The 25010-nt window shown below is 46.9% G+C and overlaps 1 protein-coding gene and 1 long non-coding RNA gene across 3 annotated transcripts in view; one reads left to right on the plus strand and one right to left on the minus strand.

The window, feature by feature from the left end:
* LOC142761177 (histone H3-like centromeric protein A) overlaps positions 1–733 on the minus strand; it is a 90817-nt gene extending 90084 nt beyond the window's left edge. For both annotated transcript variants that reach the window (XM_075864371.1, XM_075864373.1), the window contains exon 1: positions 516–733. The gene's annotated coding sequence lies outside the window, so the exon portion shown is untranslated. The remainder of the gene's footprint in view (positions 1–515) is intronic.
* The window catches only part of LOC142761180 (uncharacterized), a 233307-nt gene that overhangs the window by 156743 nt on the left and 51554 nt on the right, over positions 1–25010 (plus strand). The gene's annotated exons all lie outside the window — the stretch shown is intronic.

The raw sequence follows: 25010 nt of genomic DNA on the forward strand, positions 1-25010 counted from the left end.
GTTATTATGGGATATCAGAGGACATTACAGGGAGGAGGTATAAGAGGAGAGGACTACAACTCCCAGCATGTCCAGGACGTTATTATGGGATATCAGAGCACATTACAGAGAGGAGGTATAAGAGGAGAGAACTACAACTCCCAGCATGTCCAGGCTGTTATTATGGGATATCAGAGGACATTACAGGGAGGAGGTATAAGAGGAGAGGACTACAACTCCCAGCATGTCCTGGACGTTATTATGGGATATCAGAGGACATTACAGAGAGGAGGTATAAGAGGAGAGAACTACAACTCCCAGCATGTCCAGGCTGTTATTATGGGATATCAGAGGACATTACAGGGAGGAGGTATAAGAGGAGAGGACTACAACTCCCAGCATGTCCAGGACGTTATTATGGGATATCAGAGGACATTACAGGGAGGAGGTAGAAGAGGAGAGAACTACAACTACCCACATTCCCCTGGCTCCATTTCTCACACAACTGCTAAGAAAGTAAAGAAAACCGCACTTACCCTGCCCAGTGTTAATGGCTCCTCTCCCTCCGTCAGGCTTCTAGTGGGAAGCTGTGGGCGGTGCTTGTAACAGAAGTCCGCGCGTCACGTCTGCTACAACGTGGGTGGCGGAGCTTGTACCAAAAAAAAAAAAAAAAATGTAAAAAAAAAATTCTATTTTTTTTTTTTTTTTTTGCCGTGGATGAGCCGCGGCACCCCTGAACAGCTCTCGGCACCCCGGTTGGGAACCACTGGTATAGATTATATAATAGCCCCACAATATAAAAGCCAAGAAAAACCAAAAGGCTCCCGCACTGCGTTCTTCCAGGTTATGTATCGCCCCCTTGTGGCTAATAGAAGAAGTACACCAAATGTTCAAACCATCGCTAAAGCCAACAAAACTATATCCTGATGTTTGATCTCCCACAATCTATAATAATTATAATACACGATCACCGCGCGGTCTCAATGACGTCATCAAGACCTCGGGCTGTAAAGAAAAGCCTGTTTATACCCCTGGGTTCCAGGATGGGTCTATTTTAGGCTCGATGGGTTTCTATCAAGTTCTATAGAAAATGCTTAGAAACGTTGTGATATTAAAAAAAAACCTTTTATTGACATTAAGACCCCTTTACCAATGCCGATAATCATACGAGCGCTTGTTTTCGATCACAAGCAGCGACGATCAGACGATAAACTGCACTCATTGGTCAGCTGATCACATCTTTTATGCGTCCCAAAAAATCCTCGTTGTCCACAGCGTACAAACAGGGGATGTGCTGCCGACAATACGTAAACTGTACGAGCACGGACCATCGTATTAACCATCGCTCATCCCCGTACAGCGTGCGTCGGCTCGTGTAAATGAGCACCGAGTCACTGGATACATCGTTGATCGTGCAAGTTCCATCTAGTGAAAAACTGTAAACAGGGAGGAGGGGGATGCAGCTGCAGTTTCTTATGCCCCACGCACGCGACCGTATTTTTCATCAGTAATTACAGCAGGGACTCTCCCATAGAAGTCTATGGGCGCTTCCGTATATATGGGTGGCTATGGATACGCATCCGTACTCTGACCATATTTATGGAAGTGTTGCTATGCAACATGCTGATGACATCATTTGCATCCTCCCTCTTTTTTTTACGGATCCGTATATACCGATGCAATATGGACAGTTTTTCGGGATAGATGAAAATACGGTCGTGTGCATGGGGCCTTACTTGGTGTTGCAATGAGGGGGGAGGGGTAGCGGCTGGTACTTGCTAGTTATACTATTACTGATATACTCATTAAAGGGGTCTTCCCATCAGACACATTTATGACGTATCCATAGGATGTCAGATAGATGAGGGTCCCACCTCCGGCTTTGTCTGATCTGTTTCCGTAACTCCCATAGTAGTGAATGCGTGTCCCAGAGGTGGAACCCCAATCTACCTGACATTTATGACATATCTGCTCGTTTGCTCCGGTCACACGGAGCTATGGATAACACGGAGCTATGGATGACACGGAGCTATGGATGACACAGAGCAATGGATAACAAGGAGCTATGGATAACACGGAGCTATGGATGACACGGAGCTATGGATAACACGGAGCTATGGATAACACGGAGCTATGGATAACACGGAGCTATGGATAACACGGAGCTATGGATAACACGGAGCTATGGATAACACGGAGCTATGGATAACACGGAGCTATGGATAACACGGAGCTATGGATAACACGGAGCTATGGATAACACGGAGCTATGGATGACACGGAGCTATGGATGACACGGAGCTATGGATGACACGGAGCTATGGATGACACGGAGCTATGGATGACACGGAGCTATGGATGACACGGAGCTATGGATAACACGGAGCTATGGATAACACGGAGCTATGGATGACACGGAGCTATGGATAACACGGAGCTATGGATGACACGGAGCTATGGATGATACGGAGCTATGGATAACACGGAGCTATGGATAACACGGAGCTATGGATGAGGGCGAGCGGTCGTTACTCCGATCGCTCGTCCCCAAACGATATTATCATGTCGGCAGCGCGTTTTTCTGTTTACACAGGGAGATGCGCTGCAGACAACAATAATATTTCACTTTTTTAAAACGATACGACCAGCAGATGATTGGGTGTTTGCTCGTTCATCTGCGGATTGCTGCCCTTTTTACAAAGCGCAATTATCAGCAACGAGCGTTATATGAACACTTGTCTGCCCGATAATCGTCCTGTGTAAAGAACATTTTAGGCTAAGTTCACACTGAGTTTTTTGACGAGTTTTTTTTTCGCGGAAACCGCGCCGCAAAACTCGTCAAAAACTGCCCTATAATGCCTCCCATTGATTTCAATGGGAGGCGTCGGCGTCTTTTTCCCGCGAGCAGTAAAACTGCCTCGCGAGAAAAAGAAGCGACATGCCCTATCTTCGGGCGTTTATGCCTCTGACCTCCCATTGACTTCAATGGGAGGCAGAGAAAGCGTATTTCGCGGTGTATTATGCCCGCGGCGCTCAATGGCCGCGGGCGAAAAACGCAGCGAAAATCGGCGTGCAGGGAGAGGAAAATGTGCCTCAAACTTCCAAACGGAATTTTGAGGCAGATATTCCTCCTGCAAAAAACTCTGTGTGAACATAGCCTTAGACTCATGTCCTGGTTACTACACTTCAGTGGAAAGCTACCGGCAGTCGCCACTAGGGGGAGATACTGTAAATGTATTTATATTGTGCTAACTGACGTTAACCCCTTAGTGACCATCCCATTTTAGGCCCTAATGACCGAGCTATTTTATTCGTTTTTCTATAGTCGCATTCAAAGAGCTCTAACTTTTTTATTTTTTCAGCACCCCACAGGTGTCTCATATATTTTATTAGAAATGGGCAGTGAAAATGAAAAATGACATTATTTTCCAATAAGACGCAGCATTAGTTAAAAATGTTTCATTTTCTCAACAAATAAAGGAGAAAAAGCACCGTAACATTTGTAAAGCAACTTCTTCAGAGTAGGGAAATACCCCACACGTGGTCATAAACTGCTATTTGGACACACAGCAAGGCTCTAAAGGGAAGGAGCGCCATTTAGTATTTGGAGTGGAGATTTTATAAGATTCGTTTTTTGACACCATGTTGCATTGAGCTATAGTACCAGTACAGCGGTACCCCCCGAAAAATTACCCCATTTTGGAAACTAGATCCCTCAAAGAATTGATCTAGGGGTGTAGTGAGCATTTTGACCGCACAAGTGTTTTGCAAAAATGAGTAAACAATAGATGTTGCAGATTGAAAATGGCTTTTTCCACAAATATGCCATTTCAGTGCCCAATGTGTTGTGCCCAGCTTGTACCACCGTAGACACACATCCCATAAATTGTTAAGCGGGTTCTCCAGAATACACCATATGTGGTCATAAATTGCCGTTTGGGTACACTGCCAGGCTCAGTTGGACCACCATTTGGCTTTTGAAGCGCAGATTTTGCTTGGTGTATTAGTGGTATTTCAGCTTATAATGTGGGGGCATATGTGAACTGGGCGGAGTACATCAGGGTATATGTAAGCTGTGCGGAGTACATCAGGGTATATGTAAGCTGGGCGGAGTACATCAGGGTATATGTAAGCTGTGCGGAGTACATCAGGGTATATGTAATATGTGAGGAGTACATCAGGGTATATGTAAGCTGTGCGTAGTACATCATTATATATGTAAGCTGTGCGGAGTACATCGGTATATGTAAGCTGTGCGGAGTACATCAGGGTATATGTAAGCTGTGCGGAGTACATCGGTATATGTAAGCTGTGCGGCGTACATCAGGGTATATGTAATATGCGCAGAGTACATCAGGATATATGTAAGCTGTGTGTAGTACATCAGGATATATGTAAACTGTGGAGTACATCAGGGTATATGTAAGCTGGGTGGAGTACATCAGGGCATATGTAAACTGGGCGGAGTACATCATTATTGTAACGTCTATGGCCACGGCCCGTCGATCGATCGTTAACCCCGACGGCCGTGGCCATGGACAGCTTACCTGCCTCCAGCGTCGTCCCCCAGTCAGGCGCCGGCACTCTCTTCTAGATTCTGAGTGTCTCCGGCGAGTGCGCGCGCCCGCGCGTGCATGGCCTTAAAGGGCCAGTGCGCGCGTTTTTGTAAAAAGCTGTAATCTGGCCCAGGATGCCCTGGGCTTTAAAAAGGGCTCTGCCCTCTTGCCCTTTGCCAGAGCGTTGTTAGTTTTCCCGTTGTTCGTCTTGCTTATGGTCTCCCAGTGTCTTCCAGCCTCCCAGTGTACCTTGCTCCTGTATTCCGTATCCCGTATCCAGTTCCTGTGCCTACCAGCGTCAAGTGTCTTCTGCCACGCCAAGTGTCATCTGCCACGCCAAGTGTCTTCTGCCACGCCAAGTGTCTTCTGCCACGCCAAGTGTCTTCTGCCACGCCAAGTGTCATCTGCCACGCCAAGTGTCATCTGCCACGCCAAGTGTCTTCCGCTTCATCGGATACTGCCCGCCACGTCTGGGGCCACCTGCCGCATCTGCCTCCATCCGTGCTGTAGCCACAGCCACCGCCGGGACTATTTCAGGTACCCAAAGCAGTACTGTCTGCCATTGACTTCCGCATAGACTGTGACCTGGTCAGCTGCCTCCCCGCTACGGCGGAACGGCCTAGTGGGTCCACATACCCTGTGTCCGTGACAGTACGCTCTGGCCATGGACCCCGCTGGCCAATTCAAGGGCTTGTCACCCTCCCAAGCCATGCAGGCGGATCTGCTGGATCTCCGAGCTAGGCAGGACCAGCTCCTCGTGGCCATGGACTCTATGGCGAAGCAGCTAGGGACGCTAGTTGCCTCCATTCCTGCTTCTATGCAAGTTCCTCAAACCGAACCTCCTGTTGCTCCTCCTGGCAGTTCCTGTACGGACCCTCGGTTCTCGCTGCCATTGCCCTCTCGGTTCGATGGAGACGCCAGTGCTTGTCGGGGGTTCCTGAACCAATGCCACATTCATTTTACCCTGCACTCTCGGGCATTTCCGTCAGATGGATCCAAGATCGCATTTATCATCTCCCTCCTGACCGGCAAGGCCCTGGCATGGGCTAACCCTATCTGGGAACGTCAGGGATCCGAGACCCGAGACTTCCAGGAGTTCGCACGGATTTTCTGAACCGTTTTTGAGGAGCCAGGGCAAGTCTCATCAGCCGCCACTGCCATCTTCAACCTTCGCCAAGAGGACAACTCCGTGGGCGAGTATACTATTCATTTCCGGACCCTGGCAGGAGACCTATCCTGGAACAATGAGGCATTTGTGGCATCCTATTGGCATGGCCTGTCGCCCGAGATCAAGGACGAACTGGCTGCTCGAGACCTGCCTCCCGCGTTGAATGACTTGATTCTGCTTGCCACTCGGGTTGACATAAAGCTGAGGGAGAGATCCCATGAGGTTCGTCAGGAGCGCCGGCGCCCTAGACTGGCGCCCAACTTTCAGCAACCCCTCTTGCCTGCTTCTACCGCTTTGCCCGAGGTTCCGTTGTAAGTTGACCGACTAAAATTATCGGTCCAGGAGAAACAGCGCAGGCGCACCTCTGGACTGTGCTTATATTGCGGCCTCGCTGGCCACGTCGTGCGTCTGTGTCCTCACAAGCCAAAAAACCCCAGCGCCTAGGCTTGGTTGGAGAGACAACCCTGGGCGTCAACACATTGAAGCAAGAACTCTCCTCCAAACTATTTATCCCTGTAACCATCATTGCAGGCGAGAGGTCTCATCAGGTCTCCGCATATCTGGACTCCGGCTCTGCAGCCAACTTCATCTGCCAGGATCTTGTGGATCTCCTACAGTTGCCCACTATCCCGCTTGAAAGGCCGTTGATCGTTGCCTCGGTGGATGGACTGCCATTACCAGACCCAGTTGTGTCCATAACCAAGCCGTTGAAACTCCAAGTGGGAGCCCTTCATGCTGAGATCATCTCTCTGTTCGTCCTGTCCAAGGCCGTCAACCCCATGCTGCTGGGGTTGCCTTGGCTTCGTCTGCACGCCCCCGTCCTGGATTGGAACTCTGGAGAGGTTCTCCAGTGGGGCCCGAAGTGTCTTGACCGCTGTCTGAGTCACATCCAGTCGCCACAGCCCGCTCCTCTTCAGTCATTGGCAGGTTTGCCCCTCTGTTTCTCCATGTTCGGCGATGTCTTCAATAAAAAGGAGGCCGAGACCTTGCCGCCACACCGGGCATATGACTGCCCAATCAACCTGGTCCCGGAATCGTCTCCCCCTCGTAGTAGAGTTTATCCTCTCTCCTTGCCAGAGACCCAGTCCATGTTGGCTTACATCAAGGAGAACCTGGAGAGGGGTTTCATTCGTAAATCTTCATCCCCGGCCGGAGCAGGGTTCTTCTTTGTTAAAAAGAAAGATGGATCATTACGACCTTGCATCAACTACCGAGGCCTAAACCAGATCACGGTAAAGAACAGGTATCCTCTGCCTTTAATTTCTGAACTGTTTGATCGCATACGGGGGGCAAAAAGTTTTTCTAAACTGGACCTGCGGGGGGCCTATAATCTGATCCGGATTCGTCGAGGTGACAAGTGGAAGACTGCCTTTAATACTCGTGATGGGCATTACGAATACTTAGTCATGCCCTTCGGCCTGTGTAACGCTCCCGCAGTATTCCAAGAATTTGTCAATGACATTTTTCGTGATCTCCTGTATGTTTGTGTTGTGGTGTACCTCGATGACATTCTGATTTTTTCCCCAGACCCAGTAACTCATCAAAGTCATGTCCGCCAGGTGTTGCTCCGTCTAAGAGAGAATCGACTTTACGCCAAATTGGAGAAGTGTGTGTTCGAGAAGAAGTCTCTATCCTTCCTGGGCTATATTATCTCAGATCAGGGTCTCAAGATGGATCCCCAGAAGGTAAAGGCCGTCCAGGAGTGGCCACGCCCCCAAGGCTTAAGGGCCATCCAACGCTTTCTAGGATTCACCAACTTTTACCGACTCTTCATCCCCCAACTTCTCATCTTTGACAGCACCTATTTCCACCCTCACTAAGAAAGGTATGAATGCCAAGATGTGGACTCCGGAGGCTGAAGCCGCATTTGAATCCTTAAAGAAAGCTTTCACATCTGCCTCCATTCTGCACCATCCGGACGTATCCTTACAGTTTTCGTTAGAGGTGGACGCCTCCTCAGTGGGTGCTGGTGCACTGTTGTTCCAGAAAAGACCGAAAGGCAAGGCCGTGGTATGCGGCTACTATTCCAAGCTGTTTTCTCCCGCAGAGCGTAACTACTCGATTGGGGACCGGGAGTTACTGGCCATCAAACTGGCTCTGCAGGAGTGGAGACACCTACTGGAAGGCGCGGTTCACCCTATCCTGATCTTCACGGATCACAAGAATTTGACCTACCTATAGACGGCCCAGCGGTTGAATCCTCGTCAAGCCAGGTGGTCATTGTTCTTTGCTCGGTTCCGGTTCGAACTCCACTACCGTCCCGCCGACAAGAATGTGAGGGCCGATGCCTTGTCTAGATCTTTCGAAACCGAGGACTCCATGGAATCTCCACAAAATATCATTGACCCATCCTGTATCTTCTCTGTGAATCCCCTGCAAGTTAGAGACATTCCTCTGGGTAGGACTTTTGTGCGTCTGGTTGACCGAGGAAGAATTCTTTGCTGGGGTCACAGCTCTAAGCTGGCAGGTCACGCGGGTGCTCGTAAGACCCAAGATTTAATCACCCGTCAGTTCTGGTGGCCCACGCTGCCCAAAGATGTCATGGACTTTGTCTCCTCTTGCACAGTCTGTGCAGCAAATAAAGTTGCTCACTCCAGACCTGCGGGCCTGCTCCAACCACTGCCTGTGCCCGTTGCCCCGTGGCAACATGTCGCTATGGACTTCGTCACGGATCTTCCCCCTTCTGCGAGTTGCAGTGTGATCTGGGTGGTGGTGGATCGATTTTCCAAGATGGCTCACTTCATCCCGTTGACCGCTCTGCCGTCTGCTACGCGGTTGGCTGACCTCTTCATACAGCACATCTTCCGTCTGCATGGATTGCCCCTGCATATTGTCTCGGACAGAGGTGTCCAGTTCACCTCGAAGTTTTGGAGAGCACTCTGCGGGCTCCTTGGTGTGAAATTGGACTTCTCTTCGGCTTATCATCCCCAGTCCAACGGGCAAGTCGAGAGAGTTAACCAGGTTATGGAGAACTACCTACGTCACTTTGTGTCCAGGCACCATGATGATTGGGTGCAGTTGCTCCCGTGGGCAGAGTTCTCCTATAACAACCACACCAGTGAGTCGACCACATCCAGTCCATTTTTCATCGTCTACGGCCAACATCCTCGTATACCTCTTCCTGTTTCTACAATGTCCCAGGTGCCTGCAGCCGACTCCACCTTCAGGGACTTTCTACAGATATGGCAACAGACCCGATCTTCTATCCTCTTGGCGGTGGACCGCATGAAGAGAAAGGCAGATACAAGAAGACGGGTTCCTCCGCAGTTCCTTCCAGGGACTAAAGTCTGGCTGTCCTCTAGGAATATCCGGCTGAAGGTGCCGTCATGCAAATTTGCCCCGAGGTTCCTTGGTCGCTTTGAAGTCCTGCTACAAATTAACCCGGTATCCTACAAGCTGCGGCTCCCCCCCACTCTCAGGATTCCTAACTCCTTTCACGTCTCCCTGCTAAAACCGGTGGTCCTGAACCGCTACTCCAGGACTCCTAGTACCACAGTGGTTCCTGCCGGTCCATCTGGGACTTTCGAGGTAAAGGAGATTCTGGCTACCAAGAAGGTGGGAGGAAGGACATTTTATTTGGTGGACTGGAGGGGGTTCGGCCCAGAAGAGAGGTCTTGGGAGCCAGAGGAGAACATCGATGCCCCTGTTCTTGTGAGGAAGTTTCTCTCTCGCTCTGGTCCCAAGAAGAGGGGGCGTAAGAGGGGGGATACTGTAACGTCTATGGCCACGGCCCGTCGATCGGTCGTTAACCCCGATGGCCGTGGCCATGGACAGCTTACCTGCCTGCAGCGTCGTCACCCAGTCAGGCGCCGGCACTCTCTTCCGGATTCCGAGTGTCTCCGGCGGGTGCCAGTGCGCGCGTTTTTGTAAAAAGCTGTAATCTGGCCCAGGCTATAAAAAGGGCTCTGCCCTCTTGCCCTTTGCCAGTTAGTTTTCCCGTTGTTCGTCTTGCTTATGGTCTCCCAGTGTCTTCCAGCCTCCCAGTGTACCTTGCTCCTGTATTCCGTATCCCGTATCCAATTCCTGTGCCTACCAGCGTCAAGTGTCTTCTGCCACGCCAAGTGTCATCTGCCACGCCAAGTGTCTTCTGCCACGCCAAGTGTCTTCTGCCACGCCAAGTGTCATCTGCCACGCCAAGTGTCATCTGCCACGCCAAGTGTCTTCCGCTTCATCGGATACTGCCCGCCACGTCTTGCGCCACCTGTCACATCTGCCTCCATCCGTGCTGTAGCCACAGCCACCGCCGGGACTATTTCAGGTACCCAAAGCATTACTGTCTGCCATTGACTTCCGCATAGACTGTGACCTGGTCAGCTGCCTCCCCGCTACGGCGGTGCGGCCTAGTGGGTCCACATACCCTGTGTCCGTGACAATTATATATGTAAGCTGGGCGGAGTACATCAGGGTATATGTAATCTGGGCGGAGTACATCAGGATATATGTAAGCTGGGCGGAGTACATCAGGGCATATGTAAGCTGGGCGGAGTACATCAGGGTATATGTAAGCCGGGCGGAGTACATCAGGGCATATTTAAGCTGGGCGGAGTACATCAGGGTATATGTAAGCTGGGCGGAGTACATCAGGGCATATGTAAGCTGGGCGGAGAACATCCGGGTATATGTAAGCTGGGCGAAGTACATCAGGGTATATGTAAGCTGGGCGGAGTACATCAGGGCATATGTAAGCTGGGCGGAGTACATCAGGGTATATGTAAGCTGGGCGGAGTACATCAGGGTATATGTAAGCTGTGCGGAGTACATCAGGGTATATGTAAGCTGGGCGGAGTACATCAGGGTATATGTAATATGCGCGGAGTACATCAGGATATATGTAAGCTGTGCGTAGTACATCAGGATATATGTAAACTGTGTAGTACATCAGGGTATATGTAAGCTGTGCGGAGTACATCAGGGTATATGTTAGCTGGGTGGAGTGCATCAGGATATATGTAAGCTGTGCGGAGTACATCAGGGTATATGTTAGCTGGGTGGAGTGCATCAGGATATATGTAAACTGGGCGGAGTACATCAGGGTATATGTAAACTGTGCGGAGTACATCAGGGCATATGTAAGCTGGGCGGAGTACATCAGGGTATATGTAAGCCGGGCGGAGTACATCAGGGCATATTTAAGCTGGGCGGAGTACATCAGGGTATATGTAAGCTGGGTGGAGTACATCAGGGCATATGTAAGCTGGGCGGAGAACATCCGGGTATATGTAAACTGGGCGAAGTACATCAGGGTATATGTAAGCTGGGCGGAGTACATCAGGGCATATGTAAGCCGGGCGGAGTACATCAGGGTATATGTAAGCTGGGCGGAGTACATCAGGGTATATGTAAGCTGTGCGGAGTACATCAGGGTATATGTAAGCTGGGCGGAGTACATCAGGGTATATGTAATATGTGCGGAGTACATCAGGATATATGTAAGCTGTGCGTAGTACATCAGGATATATGTAAACTGTGTAGTACATCAGGGTATATGTAAGCTGTGCGGAGTACATCAGGGTATATGTTAGCTGGGTGGAGTGCATCAGGATATATGTAAGCTGTGCGGAGTACATCAGGGTATATGTTAGCTGGGTGGAGTGCATCAGGATATATGTAAACTGGGCGGAGTACATCAGGGTATATGTAAACTGTGCGGAGTACATCAGGGTATATGTAATATGCGCAGAGTACATCAGGATATATGTAAACTGTAGAGTACATCAGGATATATGTAATATGTGCGGGTACATCAGGGTATATGTAAGCTGGGCGGAGTACATCAGGGCATATGTAAGCTGTGCGGAGTACATCATTGTATATGTAAGCTGGGCGGAGTACATCATTGTATATGTAAGCTGGGCGGAGTACATCAGGGTATATGTAAGCTGGGCGGAGTACATCAGGGTATATGTAAGCTGGGCGGAGTACATCAGGGCATATGTAAACTGGGCGGAGTACATCAGGGTATATGTAAGCTGGGCGGAGTACATCAGGGTATATGTAAGCTGGGTGGCGTACATCAGGGTATATGTTAGCTGGGCGGAGTACATCAGGGCATAATAGGATGATGTAATAATGGGGTGAATGAATAATCCATGGATTGGTGTGGTACGCTTTGAACCAATCCTTTATACACAGGCCGGGTTTATTGGGTATTATGCAACATATCTGTGCTCCAGTATTGCCTAATCTTTGACTTCTTCACTAGCCCTATAAGCCGCACAAGGCCCTAAAGTTTCCTCATCTCCGATGCATCTACAGGGTCCACCTGTGGGGTCCAGCAAATGACGATGTGGGATATTTAGTGAAATTCTACTGGACCTAAAAAATTAGTCTGGGTCGTCATTTAGCATCATTGCGTTTTGAGAGCCATAACGTGTTATTTTTCTGAGCGGTGTGAGGGCGCGTTTTTTGTGGAACGAGCTGTAATTTTTATTGGTTCCATTTTGGGGTACATGCGATTTTTTTATCACTATGTATTCCATTTTTTGGGAGATGAGGAAACAACAAAACAGCAATTCTAGCACTTTTCTTTGTTTTTTTTTACAGTGTTCACCGTGCAGTATAAACAACATGTTAACTTTATTCTGTGGGGCGATACGATTACAGCGACACCAAATTTATATCGTTTTTTTACGTTTCACTACGTTCCCACAATAAAAATACTCTTTTCTAAAAAAATCATGTTTTAGTGTCGCCATTTTCTGACAGCCATAACTTTTTTATTTTTTAGTTGATATCGCTGCGGGACGGCTTATTTTATGCGGGACGAACTGTAGTTTCTATTGGTACCATATTGCGTTACTTGCAACTTTTTGATCACTTTTTATTAAAAAAATTTTGAGACAAGATGACCAAAAACTAAAATGCTGTCATTGTTTTTTATTAAAAATGTTTACGGTGTTCACCGTGCGGTAAAAATAATGTGATATTTTTATAGATCAGGCCGTTCCGAACGCGGCAATACCTATTATGTATAGGTTTTTTTCATATTTTAATTTTTTTTCTAATAAAGAAGTTGATCAGGGAAACAGGGCAAGTGTTGTTTTTATTATTTATTTATTATTTATTAACTTTTATTTATTTATTTTTCTTTCACATTTTTTTTTACATTTTTTACTTTTTCTTTTACATTGACCTGGGGACTTGAAGATCTGGTCTTCTGATCCCCGGTACGATACACTGCACTACTTATGTAGTGCAGTGCATCGTAACTGTCATTCTTCATTTGACAGTTAGCGTATTAGGTCGTGCCTCGGGCAGGACCTAATAGGCTACCATACCTGGGCAACCAGGAAGCCTAGTAACGGCTTCCCGGTTGCAATAGCAACTATCGCCACCCGCGATCCATCGCGGGGCGCGCGGGGGGTACAGAGGGAGCTCCCTCCCTCTGTCAACCACTTCAATGCGGCGGACGTCATTGACAGCCGCATTGAGGGGGTTAAATGGCTGCGATCGGCGGTAACAGCCATCGCAGCCATTGCAGCGGCATGTCAGCTGTGTATAACAGCTGACAGCCGCTGAAGATAAAGCGCGCACAGCTCCTGTGCTTGCTTTATCTGCAGGGCGTAACTGTACGCCCGTCTGCGGGAAATCACTTTGATTTCGGACGTACAGTCACGCCCAATCGCGGGAAGGGGTTAATAATCTTTATTTCACATTTATTACTTATTTCATTAGTCCCACTAGGGGACTTTACTGTGCGATCTTCAGATCGCTGCTATAATACTTTGGTATACTTCGTATACCAGAGCATTATTGCCTGTCAGTGTAAATCTGACAGGCAATCTATTAGGACGTGCCTCCGGCGCGTCCTAACAGGCATATGTCCAGGGCAGAACGGGGGGCTTTTATCAAGCCCATGGCTGCCATGACAACCCTTCGGAGACCCGCGATTGCATTTGCGGGCCGCCGATGGGTGAACAAGTTAAATGCCGCGGTCACTATTGGCGGCATTTAACGGGTTAAACGGCCGCGATCGAAGTCAACTTCTATCGCGGGCATTTTAGCAGGAGCTCGGCTGTCATCAGACAGCTGAGCCCCGACTCCAGCCTGCACGGGAGACACGTGCAGGACTTAGACTAGGCGAACGTGAAAAGGTGTCAGCCTAGCCTAAGGCCCCTTAGTGACAAACGTGAAAAGGCGTAAGCCTAGCCTAAGGCCCCTTAGTGATGAACGTGAAAAGGAGTATTGTTGGTCACTAAGGGGTTAATGGAGCTGTACGCACATGTATGCAGTGAGCCCACCCGCTAATAGTCGGCCATAGCGAAGAGACTGCTGAATAAACAACCTGCGACTAGAGACATGCTGGGCGTTATAGTACCACATATCAGCAGACCACTACTGAACGTCATTACCGGAAAGAGCGCGTCCTGTCAGCGGAGCACACGACACACGAGAAAACCGCCTCTCCTCTCGGGTAATACCTCACGCCGGTCCTGCAGGTGTCGCTGTCCACGTCCGCTTGGTCTCACGTTTTTTCCTCACTTTGAATCTAAACATCTGACCACGTCCAGTCCGCTCTCTGCTGTTACTTAGGAAACGGGGCGGAACCTATAACTGGCCAATAGCTGCTGGCCATTTTTTCTTTAATCAATAAACTTTATTGTACAGAACAATTTAGACAACCTAAAGCTGCTGCTCGCTGGCGTTTGCCACCGGGGTGCTTAGGGTGGCAGGAGGTCCTGCCTGTCTTATCAGAGTTGTTCTTGAATTAAATGGAGAAGATGTTTTGGAATATTGGGCAGGGGCGTAGCTGGGGGGAAACATTATGAAAAATGGGGGAACCCTACATCGATTTTTCCAATTATTATTTTTTTTATTTTTTTAGATCGACGTGGGCCCCTCCCCCCCACATTTTTATAGCCAGCCAGATACAACAGAGCAGCAGCCGAGCATTACCAGGGTGGGAAGGGCCACTGTTTTTGTACTTTACCAGCCTGCGGCCGCCCCGGTGCCGGCCATCACTACAGATGGGGTCCACCTGCCTGGACCTCCGCCAATCAGTTGTATTGGAGGGGGTGCAGCGATAGTGAGAGCGCTGCTTCCCCTTCATTCCGGTCACTTCTGAATCGCCGTCACACCGCAGTGAGAGCGCTGCACCCCCTTCAAAACAGCTGATTGGCGGGGGTCCCGGCAGGCGGACCCCGACCCATCAGTTATTGATAGCCTATCCTTGGGATAGGCCATACATTTTTAGGGACTGGACAACCCGGGCCCCAGCAGGCAGTAATAGTATACTTACCCTCCTCTTCAGCTCCAGCCGCAGCGGAGGTCCTGACTCCATCCAGAGTCGGGATGTTGCGCACAGCGATGCGACGTCATGACGTGAAGAGACGCCAGGATCTCCCCTGCGCTCGGAACGAGGAGGATAAGTATATTGTCAACCACTATAGTAACAGGGGCACGTGTAGTTTATTTCATAGGCCCCAGGAGGTACTATAGTAACATTTTATAGATGTGGTGCGAGGGGCCGCAGGCAATTGTGGCAGCTGCGACCCCTATAGTTATGCCACTGTATGGAGAAATGACTATACAAGGGATAAGATTTATTTGCTAATAGTGGTGTCAGGGATCATTACTATGTATATTGTTTGAAAAATATTATCCTCACACATATGTATATACATTTCAGTTCTTTGTGTAATATACTGACATATATAACAAGTTCTTTGTTCATGTCGGACACACCTATGGAAGACACCGCCCCCTGGAATGCAAGAAGAGTGAGTCTGAAAAACTGGTGGGGGCTTGGGCACTCCTACATCTCTGGGGAGGAGGCATGTGTCTCTTTCTGTGTTTCTTTGTTCTGAATAAAAAGTTTTCAGTCTTCCTCCTGGCTGAGAGAGGGAAGCTGTGTACCAAACATATTTGGCTGGTTTACTTCTTCCAGGCATGCCTTCAGCTTTCAATTTACAGAGGTGGTTATTCGGTGTGAAATACGGACTTAACATTTGGCGCCCGAACGTGGGGCCTCACTCGAGGAAATATCAAAATCCGGACAATCGACAATCACAGGGTGAAACAGAGGACTCAAAGTTGCCCACTGAAGGAATTTGATCACCTCCGCAACACGGTAAGCGAGTTAATTTTATGAATCTTCGACTTATCTGTGTTAGTGGACAGTCTTGTGGCGATCTGTAGAACCCTTTTGTTGATTTCCTGGATTATCTCAGGCGACAGAGGTGATATTTTCCGCTGTGAGGTCAAAAAAACCTGTGAGACCTTAGTCGCGCTCGACTAACCATCGTCTGGGTAATTAGGGACTAGATAGAAAATACGCGGACACAATATAGATGTGTGATAAGTCGTGGATAGTATTATAACCTGTCCTATACGCGGGCACACGGGGTGCAATGATGCGCTGATAAGACGTGTGATAAGACGTGAGACAGGTGCACGCGGGGTGCAATGCAAAACACTGATAAGTCGTGTGATAAGGCATACGCGGGGTGTATAAACTGAAAAAAAAACAAAAAACACTGATAAGTCGTGTGATAAGGCATACGCGGGGTGTATGAAAAAAAAACAAAAAAAACAACCTGTTAAGTTGTGTGATAAGTCGTGGGTAATATATATATATATATATATATATATATATATTAACCATGTCAGAGAGTTATAGACCGAAGATTGTTATATAAATTACGTGTATAATATAGACTGTTAGAATGGATGGTTTATGGTCCATATTCAAATCATCAGGATCACCCGATCCTATTCATGATTTGGTGAAGTGAATGGAAGTTAGGAATAAGAAAGGTATTGTATGTTATAGGTATTAGAAAACACAGGACCAGCCGACGCCCGGTAATGGTGTCCGTACCTCATGTTGAGTGTGTCCTCATTGTGGGTGGGAAACCCCCCCCCCCTCACAGCTGCGCACTGTGTTTCCAATGGGAGAGGCTGCCCCCCACCACCCACCCCTGATGTGGCCACGCCCGGCCCAACCAAATCAGTATGAAATAATCGCCTTGTTAGTTTTGTCATTTTTAGTGTCTTTCCTATTTTTAGGTTCCATGCTAGACGCTGTTCACTGATGAAGCAACACGTCATCATAATATAGAGATGGTGGCCGACAGATTGGATACTGTTACAGATTATGTGGTTGATGTTTTGAATATAGATAATTCCTATACAATGGTGTGATGAATGATTGCAGATACGTATGTAGTTTTCCCGGCATTCAAAGTGTTAAGATTGTGAGACTAGACGCTGTTAGAAGCTGTGAGTGTGTGACCCCCCCGCCTCCCCCCTGTAGTATGCTGTGTTTGGGAGGAGGAGGGGGGCTGACTGGGTGCAGTCTGCAGGGCTGATGAGACAAAGGATAGAGATATATATATATATCAGTGATGTCTACAAACCTAAATAAATTTCTTCTCTTTGCGCATGCGCTGTTGTTTATAAAAGTTACGATATTTATGTGTTGTGATGTGATCAGATTTCATGTGTTTTGATGTTAATTCAGATGTATTAAGCTATAGATACTGTGAGACACGGGGGGGGGGGGGGTTTGAAAATGTATGTGCCCCCACCGTTCCCTATTTTTATATACAGTTTATTGGTTTGCAGTAATTAATGTTATCAGATATAATATTTTCACATTATAATGATTTCACACATGAGTTATGTCATTGTAAAGATAAAATGTATTTTCGTCAGGAAAAAGTCATTTTTGTTTCAGGCTGTTGTACATTACAGGGTAAACTAGTGCCCGACTTTGTTATGTTGAGATGTAGTTTTGAACTCTGCTACATTACTTTCGCAGAGTCCACAAAGGGGGGAATGGTGAAGGGACTGATCAGGTACAATTTTGGTTTGTTTTGAATTAATTAATTTGGTTTCAGGAGATCTAAAAATGTGTAAGAGACCCCAATGAGTAATCCAGATTAAATGTGTATGAGAGTAACCTAAATGTTGAGGTTTTTCTGTGTAGATGGTTCCAGATCTTTCCAGAACAGTAAATATGGCACTGGGTAAGCTGTGCTGTAGTCTCCATCCAATATGAGGTATTGTGTAAAAGACCATCCCCCTCCAGCAAATTTACACAGGAGGCAGAGGTAACGTCACCCACACGAGTCTTTATGGATTTAGATGGGGGAGAAGGCAAAACAAAAATTGTCTGGACATTGTTAATTTGATGTAAAGTTTTTAGGAATTTCTTTTATTTTTTATTTGTCTTTGTATTAATCAAGTATTTGCAGAACCTGATAAAAGTGAGATTCTCAAAGTGTTCTGGATTATCAGATGAGTGTGGACAAGTGTATAACATTTAGTTTTATTTTAGAGGATGAAGACGCCACCCCTTTGAGATGTTCTATCTATATGCGACATGGGTTTCTAATGTAAATTTGTAATAAAGAGATTTTATTATACAGTATGTACAAGACAGGATACGAGGCACCAGGTAAATTACCCAGAAACCACTCTCACCTTCTTGTTCATCTCAAGGAGCGGAGCTGGAGGTGCTCGCTGAGGATTGTAACCTGGCAAAAGGTAAGACGGCCGACATTTACACTGACTCTAGGTACGCTTTTGGCATCTCCCACAATTATGGGCCCATTGGTAGTAGGAACTTTATTGGATCATCGGGTAAGCCAATTGAGAGAGCGAGAGAAGACAGACCTGACAACAAGGGTATGTGCAGCCAGGTGTCAGTAAATTGGCTTGTCCCTGGATACAATAATGCCACCACTAGGTTTGAAGCAGCCGGCATGATGTGCGTACGGCATGACATAGGTAAAACAGCAAAGGTACCTGTGAAAAGTGCAGCCCGGCCAGATTACCAGTTCCAGCGACTGCAGAACATACAACTACCCGAGGTAGAAGTGTATGACAATGTGCTCGTGTGTGTAGACTTGTTCTCAGGGGGGCCTGAAGCCCGGCCTGTATCTTCCCCACTGCAGATGTTGTGTGTAAGTGACGGGGGAACAATGTTATCCCAAGTATTGACCTGATGTTTGTACAATAAGATATCAGCAGTTCTCCAGATGTTATCCCAAAGTTAGTTTGTTTAATAACTGTATTTAAGAAGTGTTGTGGGAATATTAAATACTGAGGTTAAGTTTTATGTAAAGTTCTAGACCAGCCTTAGCATTGGACTATTAGAGTCATGCGTCAGATAAAAGGTACAGAAGCGGAATATTCCCATTCGAAAACATTTTTATTTGTTTCTTTTTATTTTTGTTGTGAAAGGGAAATTTTAGAGCAGAGAATTCTGTGCAGTGTATATATGTGTATGTATAGATATATATATAAAGGAAAGAGAAATCAGTTTGTAGGTATCAGTTTTAGTTACTGACCAGTGTGAACGTTTAACATAAATCTGTCATTGTTTATGTTTTTCTTCAAGTTAATTATCTGATTAAGATCAATTACTGATTAGGCTATGAAAAGCTTGTTCTCCACAGGAAGAGTCCAACTGGGAGCGGAAGGCGTGAGAACCAGATTCTAACAGAATGTGGACGGATAAGGGAATGTGAACCGGTAACACCCAAGGCACTCTTGATGGCTTTTGCATTGATGGTGTATGACCTCACATATGCCCCAAGACTGCAAGGATCGATTTGGTAAGATCTAATTGGTATGTCCCAGGTTTTACAGCTGTTGCTGCTAAATTCTGTTAGAGCTGTTTGATTTGCCTACAGAACAGTCCTCGCAGACCGGTGCCAACCTTATCATACCCGCCTCCCACAAAGAGAACCGACCTTGAGAGGCCTTCCCAGGTAGAACGAACCAGATTAGAGTAAGAAAAAATTGGTTTGAGACACTTGTCAAATAAACATGTGGAATCTGTGTATGTTTCTGTGAGGTGGAGATGTTCTAGGCAATCAGCTGAGATCAAGGTAGAAATCCTGCTGAAAGAGTATCACCAAGTGCAAATGAAGTACCCAATAATTACACATCTTCTAGGTGCCATGTCCATTGTAACAGAGAAGTTTTTTTTTTGTTTTTTTCCTTATATAAAGGTGTTTGATGTCGTTTAAGGGCCTGACATTATTGTATGTACTTAGAACAACGTTTATAGTGTATGCGGATGATGTTATCACCAGATTAGTATTTATTTTAACAATTGACAAGAGTTGGGGGTCCCCAGCAAGTGCCAGTAAATATGAACTAAGAGACTTTTTATATGATGAACTCCATCACTGAGATGCGGCAGGCGCAGCCTGAGCCACTACAACGCGTTTATCATGAACAGACGGCAGTGTCACAATTCTAAGCGGCCACCCAGACAAGTAACTTGCCAGAGAAAGAGTACAGATGCGGAGGGTTCGTGATAGTCACAATACAACTCCACTAATCCGCCTACGTGGGATCTCACCCCAGGCTCACAGCATGAGGTGCTATGTACAGCCTGATGACGTAAACTAAAGGAGACGGTGTCGGACAGATGAGAAGGATCAAACCAAGTCCTGATGACATCAGCAAAGATCAAAGTAAAGACCAAAGACCTGAGTGAATCCGTCAGCAGGATCAAGTATTTTGATAAGTAAGTGACTAGGAGGGGGTAATAATAACTCCCCCACTGGACACCAACGTAGTCTGACTCCACAATTGTGTGGGTTACCCTGAGGGTGACAGTCAGTGAAGAGCAGAAGACAGGAGAAGAAGAAGACGATGGTGTACAGGACTGGCAATGAACTGATGGGACCCGAAACCTGAGGGTGATAGCATTATGATTATTAGTTGAGGCCCTATTGTTCATAATGTCTGAGGTTTATAATTATAATGTGTGTAAATATGCCACGGTGCTGCAAATTACAATCTGAGGAGTTTTATGTGGAGGTGTGAGGTGAAGATCACTGTGCTGCCCATGACCTGTCATATCTGCAGGGGTAAAGTCCCATTAGGACAGTAAGTGACAGTGCGACAATTATTACTGTTAATAAAAATGTAGACCGGATTAATTATATATATATATATATTACAACCAGCAGCGGTTTGTAGATTATATCAAGACAACCATCCTGTATCCAGAGGAGAATAGGGAAAGTTAGGACCACTCCGACACCTTGGAAGTCCAGGTACAAAGGGGGGTTACTCATCAGGAGTAGCTCGTCTCAAGCTGGTGAAGAAATCCAAAACCCCTACCCGCCTGGTTCGAGTGGTCAGTGATAGGTTGCTAGGCAAGACTCAGGGATAGAGTAATAATATTTTTAGGGGGGACTGTCAGGGATCATTACTATGTATATTGTTTGAAAAATATTATCCTCACACATATGTATATACATTTCAGTTCTTTGTGTAATATACTGACATATATAACAAGTTCTTTGTTCATGTCGGACACACCTATGGAAGACACCGCCCCCTGGAATGCAAGAAGAATGAGTCTGAGAAACTGGTGGGGGCTTGGGCACTCCCACATCTCTGGGGAGGAGGCATGTGTCTCTTTCTGTGTTTCTTTGTTCTGAATAAACATTTTCAGTCTTCCTCCTGGCTGAGAGAGGGAAGCTGTGTACCAAACATATTTGGCTGGTTTACTTCTTCCAGGCATGCCTTCAGCTTTCAATTTACAGAGGTGGTTATTCGGTGTGAAATACGGACTTGACATTGGACTGCCCCTTTAAGGGGATTAGTGACTGCTATACTGTATAAAAGGGGCGTCTGTTATTCAGGGACTTTGCTGGTCACCCAGAAAGGGGCGTGTGAAACGTTTTCAGCTAAAAAGAGAGCCTAGGTGGACTATTCCTTTAAACAGGCTCTGTCACCACATTATAAGTGGTCTATCTTGTACATGATGTGATCGGCGCTGTAATGTAGATTACAGCAGTTTTTTATTTAGAAAAGCAATCATTTTTGACAGAGTTATGACCTATTTTAGCTTTATGCTAATGAGTTTCTCAATTGACAACTGGGTGTGTTTTACTATATGACCAAGTGGGCGTTGTGGAGAGAAGTGTATGACGCTGACCAATCAGTGACCAATCAGTGTCATACACTTCTCTCTTTTTTTTTTTCTTTATCAAAGATTTTTATTTTTGAGAATATACACAACATAACAGCATATACATGGTTTCATACATTTGCAAAATTCACACACAGTGCAATATAACCACTTCAATATCACCTAACATATGCAAAGACATAGAACAGTAGAAGGAGGCAACCTCCTAGTCAGTAAGCAAAAACGAAATAAAAATGCAGTGAAAATAACAATATCATAAGTGCAGCAAAGATAGTGCATTATTTAGGGAAACCAGTCCCCACAGGTGGATGACAATTATCGCATAAAAGTGCACATTATACGACAGACTAACACAGACACAAGACAACAAAGGGAAACACATACGGACATAGCACGCAAAAGGTAGACTTGATATAGGTATTCAAAAAAGGCCATCCAGCCAGAGAGGTAAATCATCACCACCCCGGAATCCACACCACACTGCCCAGGTGCGGACAAAGAGCTCAGCTTTACCCTGATCAGCAGACATCAACTCCTCCATCCTCATAATTCCGTTCACCTCCGTCACCCATTCCTTCAGGGAAGGCACAGTGCTAGATTTCCAATGACGAGGAATCACTGCTCTTGCTGCGGTTAAAAAATGCCGAAAGACACTCTTTTTGAGGTGTGAGAGTGATCCCGGAACCATGGAAAGTAAACCAATGGAGGCCGAGGTCTGAACCTCAGTATGACAAAGTTTATTACCGAGATCAAAAATCTTTCCCCAAAAGGGACGAAGTTTGGGACAATCCCACCAAATGTGCAGCATGGTTCCAGGAGCCTCCCCACACCTCCAGCACTCATCAGGTACATCAGGGAATATCCTATGCAGCAAAGAAGGACAGCGATACCATCTAGTGAGAATCTTATAATTTTTTTCCTGAGCAAAGCACGAGGTCGGTAGCTTATGCGCCAGGAAGAAAGATGTGCCCCACTCCTCAGCAGAGTGTCTAGTCCCCAATTCCTCATCCCATGCGGTAGTGAATGTCAGCTGAGAGTAATCGTATTTAGGTAGAAGGATCCTGTGTAAAAAGGACAGCACATGAGAGGGGGCAGTGGTCAACAACAAGTAGTGTTCCAGAGGAGTCTTATCCTGCAGCAAAGCACAACGGTCGCCCATTGAAAAAAGATAGGAGTACAACTGAAAATAGGACCACCAAACCGGACGTCCCCCCGGGCAGGCCCCAGAGACCTCAGACTGTGACAATATTGTACCCTCAGGTGTAAGAGTCTTAGCCAAGAAACCACCGTCCTGTCTCTCCCAACAGAGGAATGTGTCCACACCCACCGCCGGAGGGAAGGAAGGATCATCAAACAGAGGAGTTAGAGGACCTGGACGGTGAACAATGTCCATCGTAGCAATGATCCGCTCCCAGACTACAAGAAACTGACGTGTGAGGGAAGGCAGAGAAGATGTAGGCCGCTGAGAAGCAGACAACCAAGGCAGAGACGACAGTGCAATGGGAGACATAGCCTTCTCAATGCGCACCCATTGCTTACCCGCACCTGAGCGGAACCAGTCTACCAATCGCATCAGTAACGCAGCTTGGTGGTAGCGTTTAAAATCCGGCAATCCTGCCCCCCCCCTCCATTTTCGGTCGACTAAGGACAGTAAAACGAACACGAGGCTTAGAGGAGCCCCAAACAAATTTAGTTATGGCCCTATGCAATATTTGGAAGAAGCTCGTTGGAATTATGATAGGGACGGTTTGGAATATGTAAAGGAATTTGGGTAGGATGTCCATTTTTACCGCGTTAATGCGCCCAAACCACGATATGCGACTCCCACCATACGCCATTAAATCCTTCAAGGTGCGTTGCAGGATGGGTGTGTAATTTAGAGCGAACAAATCCGACTGGTGTATGGGAATTTGCACCCCCAGATATTTTAGAGATTTAGATTGCCATTTGAACGGGAAAACTCGAGCGAGATGGGTGGCTAAGGCAGTATCGAGAGATATATTCAATGCCTCCGATTTGGAATAATTGACTTTGAAATTGCTCACATGGCCAAACCGCTTAAATTCCATGGGAGTCGTAATGTATACCAGGAGATCATCGGCATACAATGCTAATTTGTGATGTTTTGCGCCAACACAGACACCATTAACATTAGGGTTGTTCCGCAGTGCCACGGCCAGGTGTTCCATGACCAAAACATAGAGTAAAGGTGAGAGTGGGCACCCCTGCCTCGTGCCATTAGAAATAGACAAAGATTCAGATAACAGACCATTAACTCGAACCCGTGCCGTAGGCCCATGATATAATGCCATAATCCTATCCACCATAATGGCGCCTAGGCCAACCTGTGTCAGGGCACTGCGGAGAAACACCCAATGTACCCTGTCAAATGCTTTTTCCGCATCGACCGAGAGTAAACACATCGGTATCTTATGGGATTGGCAGTATGATGTTAAAAGTAGGGTCTTGTTAGTGTTGTCCCGTGCTTCTCTACCACGCACAAACCCCACCTGGTCATCTGTGACCAAATCGTGTAAGAGAGGCGAGAGTCGAGAGGCCAGCAACTTCGCAAAAATCTTAACATTTAACAATGATATTTAACAATGATAAGTCAACATTTATCAATGATATTGGTCGGAAGTTTGCGCACGCCGTCGGATCTTTGCCCGGTTTTGGTAAAAGGGTAATATGAGCCTCAAGGGATTGGGGTGCAAAGGGACATGAGGAAGACACTGAATTAAAAACTTTCGTCAAGAACGGAGCCAATTGATCCTTAAATGTCTTGTAGAATTTATTATTAAACCCATCGGGTCCTGGACTTTTGCCCAAGGGGGAATCTCCAATAGCGCGCTCCACCTCCGTTTCCAGAAAATCTTCCTCAAGTCCCAAAGCCTCCCCGTCCCCCAGGGACGGTAGCGCAGTGTCGTGCACATAACGGTCTATTTTATCACGCAACGCATCCGCCTGCATATCCTGAAAATGGCCTTTAAGATTGTATAATGCCGAGTAATACTGTCTGAAGCAATCAGTGATGCCCACCGGATCATGAACCTCACCGCCCGAAGGAGAAGTAATTTTAGGGATATATGACGCCTGGGTGCGAGGATGTAGTATCCGTGCCAGAGACCTGCCACATTTATCTGCAAATTCGTACAAGTGTTTTCGCATACGGTCCCTGAATCGAGCGTGTGACTGGTCTATCAAAGACCGCAAGGATTCTCTCGCTGCAGTAAGTTCCGCAAATATCTGTGAGGAAAGCACTCGCTTATGACGGGATTCAAGGTCCCGTATCTGAGCAAGGAGCCGCGTAATGGCCACCCCTTTTTCCCGCTTCAAACGAGCCCCATGCTGGATCAGGACTCCCCTGACTACACACTTTAGCGCCTCCCACTGTAACGGTAAT

This window comes from Rhinoderma darwinii, chromosome 4, assembly GCF_050947455.1.
Source record: "Rhinoderma darwinii isolate aRhiDar2 chromosome 4, aRhiDar2.hap1, whole genome shotgun sequence".
In the NCBI taxonomy this organism is placed as follows: domain Eukaryota; kingdom Metazoa; phylum Chordata; class Amphibia; order Anura; family Rhinodermatidae; genus Rhinoderma; species Rhinoderma darwinii.